This window comes from Macadamia integrifolia, chromosome 14, assembly GCF_013358625.1.
Source record: "Macadamia integrifolia cultivar HAES 741 chromosome 14, SCU_Mint_v3, whole genome shotgun sequence".
Lineage (NCBI taxonomy): Eukaryota > Viridiplantae > Streptophyta > Magnoliopsida > Proteales > Proteaceae > Macadamia > Macadamia integrifolia.
The window spans coordinates 20,684,976-20,696,910 of NC_056570.1; the positions used below are offsets into that span (position 1 = coordinate 20,684,976).

At 36.6% G+C, this 11,935-nt stretch overlaps 1 pseudogene; it reads right to left on the bottom strand.

The window, feature by feature from the left end:
• Nucleotides 1-279: 279 nt before the first annotated feature.
• LOC122061242 lies at nucleotides 280-3,468 on the bottom strand (annotated as a pseudogene).
• Between the last annotated feature and the right edge of the window lie 8,467 nt (nucleotides 3,469-11,935).

An 11,935-nucleotide genomic window follows, 5' to 3' on the forward strand; every position in this document is an offset into this window, starting at 1 on the left:
ATATTGTTTTGATTAAACTTCCTAATCTTAAGGTATTGGTGATGAACTTTTCTTTTTTTTGAGTGGTAAGGCTATGGCAATTTCTAGTCTCCATGGAAGCTGGGACATTCCTTTGAACCTCTTAGAGTTGCTTCAGAGTTGATTGATACTCATAATACTGGAGGTGAAAGGCCTTTATTCTCCTCGGTTTGGTGTCATTATACTTTCTCTCCTGGGAATGTTTGAGCTAATAATGATATTTGTAGGGAGTGACTTTAGTGTATACAATGCAGCAGTAGATAAATCCAAGGACCAAAGGTCATAAAACTTTTCTAAATCAAGAACATTTAGTTCACAATTTACATCATTCATGAATTGAGAACCAAATAATATCAAGGCAGATTTCATTTGTAAACACAATAGGCCTTAACCATCATCATCAACCACTGCCATAGATCTCCCAGATCCAGTGGAATTTCTAAGCAAAACACTGATCTCCACAAAATAGATTTGTTTGGAGTTGGACCAAAAATTAGTCCAAGGAATTTCAACACCGAATCTGCTCCGAAATTGATGAGCATACCGTCCATTTTACGGACTTCAATTCAACTGCTGCACCAACCAGAGTTGAAACCAAACAGAATACTTTCTGTTTATATTTTGTCAATGATCTTCCCCAAAGTTCAACAGATTTCTTTGGCCAATATGATGTCAAAAATGAACTGCACTGCAAAAAAAGGATTTCATATAATCAGTTTGCTGGGAACTGAATATCACCAGAAAGGGGGAAAAATGTGACAAAATGACAAGGAGAGTTGACATTTTAGTTCACTTTATATTCTTAAAAAATATTTGCCAAGAGTACACATATTTTTTAGTTTGACCTACAATGTAAGTGGTCCCACTAACCAGTCATCAAACCCATTTCCCAACAATAATGAATATGATCCCAAGATCCTCTTCCTCCATAACTCTCACTAAAGAGAATGAATATATTGGATGTGAACATTTGATAGTTAATTACACAATGAGGAGGTTTATTAGGTTGCTCCATTGAATAGTTTTTTATAATTCAATTATTTTCAATCATAAATGTTATTTCTTACCTTCCTTTTTGGGAATATTAGGTTGATCAACCAACAGTTGATGGAGCGCTCCTAGATCACTGGCTCTTCAATATCAGTCATTGTCAGCTTTGAAAACCAAGAAAGAATTCCAACTATACAAGAATATTAACCAACCACTTAAAAGAAAAAAAAAAATTAACAGAGGACAAGGAATACAACAATCTAACCCTAAAAAGTCACTTTTTTCTGGTCAGAGGACCAGAAAGCTCAACTTTCATACTAAAGAAACATTGGACACTGGAGGGAATGAGAGAAGATGAAGCTTTCAAAAGCAAATGGAAAAAAACACAACTTGTTAAATATTCAAAGTAAGTGTTGAGACTGTTGATAATTTGAGTTCATACCTGGAAATATAAATTTCGGTCAGCGATCATTTTCCAAAATTATATTGAGCTTTTAAACATCGAGTAATTCAATAAATGGTCAAAATTTAGATTGCTGGGTCAGAGGAAACTTCAGACTAAAGCAGGCAAATTTCCTCCAACTTGGCCTAACAAAAGATACTGCTCCAGATAGAGTTGTGGTGTAACAGGATTTATTCTGTAGACTACAAGTAGTTGGGAAAAAACTTAGTGGAGTAGAATTGAAAGTTGAAACAGTAATAATCTTATACATTTTCCAATTAGGGTGGTGATATGCATTGTTTTTGTTTGCAGGCCCCTACAAGAAAGTGACCAGAGATAAAGAAGAAAAACAACTTATAAAGCTCTTTAAAACAAAGAAAAGAAAGGAAAGAAGTAAAGATTTGTAGGAGAAAATTGAAAAGCAGAAAGAGATAAATGTCACTTTCTTGGAGAAAAAACAGAAGACTATACAATAGGATTCCCATTCTTAGCAACTTCTTTAAATGTTTTAATACATCTTTCTTTATGATAGTTGCTTTTCAGTAGGAACAACCATAGAGCCTGATGCAGGCAGCTGATGTCATGAACTTGGTTAGGCTGGGTTATGCTATTTTCTCTACACTAGAGAATACCTCAATTAAGGGATTTTTACGAAAATTTTCAATGTTTTCTGAGGTTTCCAAAAATAAAGAATGAATGTAAGTGAAGATATCTGATGAAGGTTGGAAGATTTCCTTACTCTGAGTGGTACATGTCATGAATGAGTCTAAGCCCCTCCAAGCAATCTGCTAGACTTGGCCATATCCCAATTCGCAGTTGCATTTGGTTTGTGCAAGGTGACATTAAACCCCCTTTCACCAGTTGACTACCATCGCGAAGAATCTTCTCAAGATACACAACAACACCATGAAATTCTTCACTGATTTTGTTTTTGCCAAATGAAAGAAGATTAGAAGCCCAAACCTTAGAAAGATAGTATCAGACCAAAACAAATATTTAGAGATTTCTAATATTAAGACAGAATACAAGTTTCTCTGTTTCTTCCATTTAGTTCAACAAGGATTCTCCCTCTCCCCCCCACCACCCCAACTCCAAAAAAAAAAAAAAAAAATTAGAAATTGAAACAACTTTGACTGGTTTTGTCCAATGTGTCTCCTCTTTCATAGAATTGTATTTCGATATAATTCTAGGTAATCAAGAAAGAAAGAAAGGGGAAAACAATATCTAGGTTTGAAAAGACTAGCCAAAGCCATACATGGTTTCTAAAATAGCAAGGAATGAGAAGTCATAACAACATAACAAATTTATGAATATGAATAAGAGTAAATTCCATAATGAAATGTGGAAGAAGGCTCAGTGTTTTCTTCATAGAAACCAAAAGGGTTTGAAGAGATTCCACCCTCCATGATGCCATCGATACATGCCAACCCACCATAATTTTTAGGCTTTTGTAGCACCTGAACAGGGAAAATAGTTGAGAAGAAGAAAGAGAATGCTGTATCAAACAATCCAAAAAAAAATATCTATCTCCCCTGTCATGTACCTGCAGTCTCTTGATGATAGCAGAGGCGTTTCTAAACTGAGAAAGCAATCTGGATTGAAGCTCGTCCCATCGATTCATTTCAACCCTAACTTTTCTGAACTTCTGCTGGTATTTCTTCAACACCGAGTCCATGACTGATAGAATAAAAATAACCCTAAGGGGTTAGCGCAGTTGGCTTAGAGGTAACACAGTACTCTGCCTCAGAAAGTGAGATTCTGTGATCAAACCTTCACTGCTACACCAAACTTCTTGAGGCCACCGCACAAGTTTCTGTCTCAGGCTGACCTTGGCTTGTATAAATGGTATAAGTTTCAATTGGTTTATTAATTCATGAACCGACCACGGTTCTCATTGGACCGATTCTCTCTTAACCAACTACGACTTCGGGGTTGGTTCACTGATTGGGGATTCAATCTTTCATATATTTGAATCCAGTGTTCTGAATAGGGGTGTCAATTGGATGGTTCGGTTTGGTTTCTGTCTAAGAATGAGAGAGACCAAAACCAATCCTTTAAGGAACTTTGGTTTTCGCGGTCCGATTTGGTTTCGGTTTATTTTGATTTTTCAATATCAGGTTAATACCGATTGAGATCGGTTTATTATTTGGCTTCAACCATAATGAATCTTACATTCATAACTTATGGTGACAAGATTCGATGAAAAAACACTGTAAATTTATGATTAAATCATGGTTTATCGTTGTAAGGGAAAGATAACTAATATTGAAACCAATGGATAACAAATTACTAAGAAGATAACTAATATTGAAATCACAAAATGAACCCTATTATCTAATCATTCATTTAACTATCCAACTAGTTAATCAATGGAAACATTATTACAATTTACTAATCAATCTCTCTATTCATAACCTAATATTCAATGATTTGTAGCAATTCTTCTTACAATAAAAATTTTTTTCATTAATATTGTTAAAAATGGATGGTCAATTCACCAATTTATAATCTCATAATCATTTATTTTTATTGGTTTCATTTAGTTTGGTTATTAATCGGTTCAGTTTAGACCGGTTGAAACATACATTAGTTCAAAACCAATCCAATAAGGATCGATTTGGTTCGGTTCGAATTTTATTGGTAAAAAATCATTCCAAACATATCTCAACTCAAAACCAATCCAATAAGGATCAATTTGATTCGATTCGGATTTTATCGGTTGATTTTGGTCGATTTTATCAATTCGGTCTGGGTTTTGACACCCCTAATTATGAAGACCTCGCGCTACTCCTCCTTTCTGCCTCCATTACCGAGTTCCACTTACAGTGACTCAAAACCCACCTACCGCCCCATGACTCAGTATCGCCTCCTGACTCCTGAGTCCTGATCGACCTACCTATTCTCCACCACCCCTTTCCCATCCTTGACGAACCTCTTCATCAACCCCGACCCACCACCTCTTATTCCCTGTCCACCTTCTTGTCTTTGACCACCCACACGAACCCACATCCACTCCTCACCAATCCTTCACCAACCTCCCGGATTTGCTCCCTCGACATTGCCGTCTGACTCCCGAAGCTCACATAAACGACCGAACCCTTCTCCTGCCCATCCAACAATTCCATTAGCGATGATCCACCTCGCTCCATTTCGCATTCGCACAGTACCAGTGGCCCAACCAGTATCACTGGCGGTAGCCTATTCATTACTTTTCCCTCATTCAGCGCCGCTACCGTCTCCGGCTCCAGAGACTCGAACGTGTTGATCAGAATCCCATCTGATCTCACGAGTGCTTCACCGTTTTCAGTGAACTGGGTAGTGGAAACTGATCTAGAAGAGGCGGCGGGAGCCAAGTTTTGGGTAGAGGCGGTATACCGGCGATGTTGGTTTCATCACTATGAATAACACCACCAAGGGCGGGAAAATAGGCACAGAGAACATTATAGCGGAGGTTCAGAGAGAACCGGTTTAGATGAGAACCGTGGTCGGTTCACGAGTTAATAAACCAGATGAAGCTCATACTTTCTCACTCACAATCTCCACCGTCCAACTCAACACTGGCACAAGTCATTCTCTCCAGGTAGAATAACACAAGAATTGCAAGATCAAGAATAACAAGAATAACAGAGGATTTTGATTCCTCCGAGTCTGGGTCCCGGGAGGAGGGTTTCAGAATTTGGAATTGGTTGGAATCAGCTAGAAACTGTTAGATATCGGTGAGAATTGATGCTTAATGATTGGACACGTCAGTGATGATTTCAATACGAATAAGGGGATTCGGACGATCCCATTCCAATTTTTGAAGGAAAATTCTTATTGTTCGGTTTGCAGGAAAATTTTATTTGTCCTGGTAATGCATTTTTGTATACTATTTGTGCTCAACACTGAGGTTGCGTTTGGTATCGATTTTGTTCTAGAAACGATGTTTCGTGTAAAAAACGGAAATTTCAGTTTTTATATCAAAATGTCATTTTTTTGTGAACGAAACTGGAACGATGGAACTACCTTTTGTCATTCCGTCAATTCTCGTATTTTTCCTTTTTTTTTTTTTCCATAAAAAATGAGAGACACCATAAATGCACCAAACGCTTTACTTAGTTTTTTCGTTCCCATAGAACGAAAAAACCCTAGAAATGTTTTTTAAGAACGTTACCAAATGCAGCTATTTTATGTTTTTTTTGCTTCATAATTCGTTCTAAACTTAAAATTTATTCCCGGAATGCATATCAAACACAACCTAAGATAATGCATTTTTGATGACGTTGAGTGTTAATTTTACTAGTAATCACATATGATTTAACTAGTGACATGTCTTTTAACCAAATGGAATGGATAACCAAAACAAGTAGAGAGGAATTTTTTGATATATATATATATATATATATATTTTAAGAAAAAAGTTTTTTATTTTTTTATTTTTGGGAGGGGGGATGATCAGCCTTCTCCCCTTTGAAAGGAAAAACGACATCTCTAAGGAGGATCCGACTCTTCTCCAATGACTTGGCCATCTAAATCCCCTCCAACGACCATCTAAGGGTTGTGAGGAGTTGGATATGCATATCCCAACACCTGGGGATGCATGTCCAACTCCTCCCAATATTTGGAGAGCACTTCCTCATTCACTCTCATTAACCCTCATGTATGCACATGAATCACACTCTCCCACAGGAAACATTTTCTCTTTTTCTACTTTTGGAAGATCATTGTTTTACACTTCTATGGCTCCAATTACTAATAACCAAACATCCCCTTAAGTGGATCAAGCAACAAAGATGAGGACTAGAGGAGCCCACTAAAAATTTCATATACAAGGTATCCAAAATCAAAGCTCCAAGTTTTGGCATTTTTAGATATTACCAATGTTCAAAAGGAAAACTGTCTGAGATCATTTAATTTTAAGAAACAATGTGTCCCTTTCTTTCAACAGCTTTAATAGACTGAGACAAAAGAAGAATCAGTAACTTTTCTGGTAAGCAAACAACATCATCAATGGAACAGAGTACCTAAAAGAAAAACTGTTTGGTACAAAAATGTTATAATTAAAGAGGACCATCATGGAAAAACGAATCTGTTTGGTTAATGTCAGAAATGAATCCTTTATCTCTGCTTATTAGCAGGATTGACTAATGAGCCCAATGATCGTCGGCCACAGTGCTACAATGCCCACAACCTAATGTCAATATGGAAGTGCTCTCAAGCATTCACAGTTGCACTCACCTTAGTCAAGTCAATGGCCGGTGAGGGGTCCTCCTCTCTGCATTATTATTGAGTGGTACTGTCTTCTTCATCTTCCCCATGGTGTGATTATGGCTGAAGAAGCATGAATTCTACAACTTTTCCAAAAATCCCTCTCTAACTTTTTGTTGGTGTTGAGTTTCTATGGGCTTAACTGATTTAGATTGATCTGTTAGGTCTAGGTTAATCTGGTCTACTCCAGGTGAGATATCCCTAATCCAATCCATTGTGGGAATAAATTAAGATTTTAGGGATTCTATTATAAGTATAAACTAATGATCCTTGCAGCCGTCATTCTAACACCTTCATGGTTTTGGAAGCGTAGACTCCCCAAAAGTAGTACCTATGTGATAGAATTCCAAGGGTGAAAGGCTGCAGAAGATATGTAATTGAGATATCCCATTATCCCATTTATAGTTCATGTAATGGGGATATATATAATGAGAACTATTATTGATCTTGGTTAGGAACTACACCCATGGTTAATCTCTTTTATGATTCTTGTACTCTAAACACTATGAGATTGTTCATATGATTCTATCCCTAACAGTTAGAACTTTGGATACAACTCATTCTTAAAATTAATCATTAATATTTGTTTTATCATGAAATCCAACAATCTCCTCAGAGGACACATGTAGGATTTTTTTTTATGCCATTTGAGATCTTCCTGAGGGATTTTTCTCCATCCTCGGAAACATACCGGCGTTGCCAGTTTTCCAACATATCTCTCTATCTCTCTCTACCCGCAACAAAAACACACACACACACACCCTTTCCAAACAAATTAAAACAGTAGGCTTACCAATAGTACTTAAACTTAAGTAAAAGTTATGCTTAGCATTGATTGATGTTCAATTAGCCCCTTTACATTGTTATGGCACTGATTAATGACTACTTACTGTTGGTGGCTAGTAGCAGAGCTGTGTGAAGCTAGTAACAAGACAACTATGAAACATGTGAAGTATTAGCTTTGTGGGTGAGGAGATTTTGAGGGTTGAGAAGCATTGGGGGGAGTAGAAGAAGAAGGAGAAGAAGAAGAAGGAGAAGAAGAAGAGGAAGATAAGACCTTCTTGAGGAGATGGATGATGGAGCTAGTGATGCAAATGGCAGGATCAGCTGCATGGGCTGTCTCCAAGAACATGGCATGGACCCTCAGCGCAACCTCAACTCCCACACCAAGCCTTGCTTGTTCCTCCTTGATGGCTTCCTCGCAGAGACCACAAACCCATATCCCACCAAACTTCTCCTTCACCCATCCTATGTAGCCCACAGTGCACTCTTCCCAGATCCCACAGCATCCACACTCTGCTCTCTTCACCACTTCTGTAGCCATCTCCCCTTCTTCTCTTTCTCCTTCTCTCTTATCCCTTTCTTCTTTTTCTGATGAAGACTTATCCCTCTCTTCACCACCTCCTCTGCCTCTCTCTTCATTGTCTTTGGGCTCCAGTGTTCTGATTTCAGAGCTTCAAACTAGTTGAGACTTTTAATAAGTGCCCATCTCCTTCTCTCACCTTTTTAACATAATTATATATAATTTGACAAGTACCCAGCAGCAGTCGAGAGAGAGAGAGAGAGAGAAAGAGAGAGAGAGTATATTTTGATGGGAATTTTTGGTTTCTTGTTATTTAAACACTACTTGTAATCTATTCTTTTTGTTATTTTCATGTTTAGAGAAGTGTAAAGAGGCTCCCAAAAAGTTGAGTCAACATTGGCAATAGCTATCCATTGCTGGAAAACTTTTCCCCCTAAATCAACAGACCAAATTGACACTTGCTCAGTCAATTAAATAAATGGACCTAAATAAATTAAAATTCATGACTTATAGGTTAACTAAATTTGTTTAAGAAAAAGGTTTTTAGAGACTAAGCAGATGAGAGAGGTTAAGGTTAATTTAGTCCACTTAAAGAGGATCATTAACAGATTTTAGACCCAAAGGGTAAGCTTATATATAACTTTTAGATGCCCATAAGTCCAGCACACCAGAGAAATGAATATTACTCTTTTTGTCATACATGTGACTGAACAGAATGTGGTTCAAATTGTTGTTGAGTCCTCATGGAGGAACATACGCCAATTGCCAACCGGGGAACCGGTCGGACCACAAAAGTGTGAAACTGTCAGTTATGGTTCTGGTTCAGGTTTGTTGGGGGTAAGATGTCTTGTATTCAGTTGCTTGCATTTCTAAGATGGTAGGGTTCAGAGGTGGTAGTCATGTGAAAGTTTTTTTAGGACTATGGGTATTTTCAGTAAATTACTGGTATATGATTTCACTATAAATTTGTAGAGATGTTTTTTTTTTTGTATAATCAATATGAAAGAGGTGTGAGGATGAATAGTTATAACCCTTTTCTCCATTGATAGTGAAGTACATCTCATCTCACCATGGACATAAGCATTATCGTCGAAACATAAAAATTCTTTGCGTTGTGTGATTGTTTGTTTGCAATTTCTAACAAGTCGCTAGCCACTCAAGTAAATGAAGGGTGGTTACGATCAGCTAGCTCAGCCATTGCTTGATTAACATTATCTTCATCCTGTTTTTACCACTTTTTTTTTTTTTCTTTTTTTTGCATCTTTTTAGGTTTTCATTTTGACAAGTTTGGCTTGATTATATAGAAAGCCACCGATCAAACCAAATTAAACCAATCTAGCCTTTTTAACTCTTCCATGTTTGGATCAAAATCTCATAATTTTCATAAGTTAAATGGAGAATGATTGGTGGTCTGATGACGTGTCAGGAAACCACGGTTTGATAGAACAAATCTATGTGCTATTACAATGTCTTTAAATAGAGGTGCAATGAATTCTTTGAGAGGTATCAGTCGGTGGGGAAGTTATTGCCTTTTATAGTAATATATTTTAAATGTCTATTTACTGCAGAAATTATTAGAAGAAAACAAAAATAAATTTCAAAGTGTTTGGTGGATATAGGACCAGTTCTCTGACTCTAACCACTCTTAATATCAAAGTGATCATGAAAATGCAAGGTCAAAGTGTGATTCCAATCCAAGGGTTTAAAAAGAGTTACACTCACATTGGATGCTTTCTCATCAGTGATCACCCCCACCCAACCGCCGAACAAATTAAAAGAAGATAGAAAGAGATCTTCTATGTCTTGTGACAGGTGGACTAAAGAAACTAGTTAATAAATCAATTTTCAATTCTTAATCCTTATAAATGATAAGATCTAGAAAAATATGTGATAACTACCCAAGAACCAGAAGAAACCAAACCCATTGTCTTGTAAGTTTCAAAGTGTTGTTTCCCATATCTTATGACAATGGATACCATGAAACATACCATCATTCCCCAACTCTCTCTCTCTCTCTCTAACAGACAAAACTATAGAGCATCAAAAAATTGCAGAGTTTGAACAGAGTCAGTTGCAGATAGTGGTCCAGGTTTCCAAAGTATAAGAATTCTCATAGGAAACAAAATAAGCAAGATTTCCTTTAAAAAAGCTATCTTTACGAAGAAGATTAAGCCCTGATTTGATGGAACTAGCAATTTAATAAACAAACGAATAGGAACAAGGCAGAAAGACAAAACTAGTTAACAAAGTCTAATTTGGATTGAGTAAAAAATCCTGCATTAACTGAATATAGTAATTTTTCCTTGTCAACATGTTCAATTCCCATCAGTTGTTTGTACGAAAAAAAAAATAAAATTCTATCAGTTGCACATAGTGGTTCAGTTTTCTTTGCCAAAAAACATTTTGCTGAGCCAAGATGAGGAGTTTTAGAGGCCCCTACAATGATTATGATTTATTTAAGATAAGCTGTCTCTAGCAAGAAAAAGCCAACGATTTTGATGGATTTTAGCTAAGAAGCAATGTAACAAACAAATAGGGACAAGGCAGAAAGACAACACTACTTAATAGACTTTAAATTGCATAGAGCAATAAACTATATGCATTATAGTATATAATCTTGAGTTTCCAATATATTCTCATTTGTAGTAAAGTGTGTCAGCCAATGCAAGAAAACGAATAAAACAAAATAAGCAAACTTTGAGAAGAATCAATTTAAGATTAATGTTGAGCAAAGCAATCATAGAGAGATAAAAAATGAGAAAAAACAATTACGTGGTTCGGCAAAGGTTTATTTCCATAGGGAGAACATAGAAGAGCTTAGGTTATATTCGACATTAATTCGGCAAAGGTTTATTTCCATAGGGAGAACATAGAAGAGCTTAGGTGATATTCGACATGTCCTTTCAACTTTATAACAGCAATAACAAAAATTCAGCCTCATTTCAATTAAATGGGTTCGGCTATATAGATTCGATCAAAGGCAACAAAAGAAAAGAAAAGTATAAGGAAAGGAACACAACACAACAAAACAAAAAGATCACCTTATATATATATTCTTGGCATCCAATTAGATCTATTCGAGATCATACTTATTAGGACAAGACCTAGACTATGCATGTTTTCCACATTACTTCTCTTATAGTTATTTTAGGCCCACCCCTAGCTCTTTTAGTTCCTAAAATCTGAATTAGATCACTCCTCTTTACTTGTGCATCCCTAGGCTTCCGTTGAACATGATCATACGACCACCTCAAATGATTTTCTCAGAGCTTATCATGAATTAGGGCATTTCCTAGGTTGGAGCCTATCATGTTCTTCCAACTTTACATACAACTCTATGTATAGGATACCTTACCCATGGATCTCTCTTCCCGGGTATAGGTTATGACCTGCCCTAATACAACAGAATACTCTGCCTCGAGTTGGCACATAAATGTCATGGACGTCCAACTTACTAAGAAGAAAATAATATTGCTCATGATTAGGAGCTTTAGTAAAAATATCTCACACCTGTTGGATGAAACACATATTGTTTGAATTTGTTGAGCTCGAAGGTTTTTTAAATCACATGACAATCGTTTGTTGCTCATGAAGCAGTTGACTATTTTTTGCTCCTTCAAGAGATAGGACTTGATCCAATAAATACAGTATCTTATAATAGAACGACAAGAGGTGGCACAACTACCTCAATTCGAATTGCAATAGGCATTGATATGAAGATTGCGATCAAACGACAATAAAATCTTTCCCAAACTTGATTTCAAGTAAATGCATTTTTTTCCTTCCTAAATTGATTGAGAACTTGCACAACATAAGTAATGCCAGGCCTTGGCCTTGTTACCTTCTCCCCTAAGCACGGGTTATGACTTGACTCTATACAACTCAAATATGAATGATTAGGATGACACTTTAGAAAGTTTTGACATTTTGGATTT